The sequence below is a fragment of the Capsicum annuum genome, chromosome 11 (genome assembly GCF_002878395.1).
Source record: "Capsicum annuum cultivar UCD-10X-F1 chromosome 11, UCD10Xv1.1, whole genome shotgun sequence".
NCBI lineage: Eukaryota > Viridiplantae > Streptophyta > Magnoliopsida > Solanales > Solanaceae > Capsicum > Capsicum annuum.
Window position 1 is genome coordinate 78217662 of NC_061121.1, and position 1711 is coordinate 78219372.

General features: G+C 33.7%; 1 non-coding gene across 1 annotated transcript; it reads right to left on the reverse strand.

The window, feature by feature from the left end:
• Positions 1–1390: 1390 nt before the first annotated feature.
• Positions 1391–1497, reverse strand: LOC124889085. Its single transcript, XR_007047702.1, has one exon. It is a non-coding gene; the product is annotated as a small nucleolar RNA R71 (small nucleolar RNA).
• Positions 1498–1711: the final 214 nt, after the last annotated feature.

A 1711-nucleotide genomic window follows, 5' to 3' on the forward strand; every position in this document is an offset into this window, starting at 1 on the left:
TTTGATATTTTTTTATCATAGTTTATTATTAAATTATTGTATGGGTTATTCTTAATCTCTTATGCTTACTATTTTGATGATTGTTTACCATTAAACTATACCTATATTCCTATGTGAATTTGAGAGGAGAATCACAGGTTAGAACGACGAGTTTAAGAAGCAAGGTTCTTATTCTTTTATAAAAAAAGGATTTTGAATTTGCGTCTAGGACATAGATAAACCTAGAATCCTTGTTTGGTTAATCTGCAGGATGATAGCTGAGTATATCTAATTGGATTATTGCATTCCTGCTCAATGACGTATTTGTAATGTCCAGTTAGGTAGAAGATTAGAGGATGGAGAGACCATGATCATACTCTAAACCCTGTGAATCAATAACCCGATAATCAACTAAACTATGAGAAGAATAGAGATTTGTATGATTGTTAAAAGTGTCTCAACCCTAGAATTCTCACTATTATTGTTTACAACCCTTCTTACGTTGTTATTAGTGAACTTGTTATTTATTTATTAATTATATTTTTACTTAAAACATCACAATTATGTTGATACTTTGAAACACTTAATACATTCTTGTCAAAAACTGAAGTTGGTTGAATTATTAGATATGTAGTCCTCATGGGTACGATATCCGACTGTATTAGTTACTATATTACTTGTACGATGACGTGCACCTGCATGTTCTTTACACCACAACAACTTTTTTTGCATCGTTGCTGGGGACTAATATAATTAGTAATTTTCTAAATTTTTAGTTTTTGATAATAAGTTTAAGTGTTAACGACTTGATTTTAGTGAGTGGCTTTTGTAAGACTAGCAAAGTGCTAGAATGGAAAGAGATAGAGAGTTAGTAGAGCCTTATTAAGAACTATAATAGGAATTTCATCAGAGGCGAAGAGCTCACTATCCAATTTAGTAAGTTCAAATGGCAGAGTAAAGAAATCCTAATCTCATTGATCCAATTAATCCAAATATTCCACGTGGTCCAGCTCCTGCCATTCCAGCGAATCTTGCTCGAGCAGAAGCTAGGCCTGTTTATGAAGTGGCAATCCCACTTATGAACTAAGCTACTAATTATATCTGTAAGCTATAGGCGGGTGGTCGATTTGAATTAACGTAAAATATGGTACAATTGTTGTGTTTGAGTGGATAGTTTGCAGAGTTCTCATACAAAGATCCATAGCAACACATACAGACTTTCTTGGAAATCAGTGATACATGTATTCCTACTAGGGTATCTACTAATTATGTTAGACTGAAGCTATTCCCCTTTTCTTTAACTAGTGAAGCAAAGAGGTGGTTATATTTTGAACCACCAAACTCCATTACTTCATGGGATGATCTGGCTCAAAAATTTATTATGAGATTCTTTCCATTAGGGAAGATAACACGCTTGTGAAGTGAGATTCTGAGTTTTAGGTAGAAAAAAATAGAAAATCTTTATTGAGCTTGGGACAGATTTAAGGGAATGCTTAGAAATTGCCTTCACCATCATTAGTATAATAATGTAATAGTTCATACTTTCATAAAGGATATTGAGTCCAACACCAAGATGTTCTTAGATTCAGCAGCAGATGGGCAAGCTCTTGATAAAACATAATGAATGATATACACTGTTGAATCAGATTTTACAAGGGAATCTTGAGTGGCATGCTGACTCAAGGAGTGCTCCTAAGAAGGTTGTAAGTGTGTTTGAGGTAGATCAAGCGAG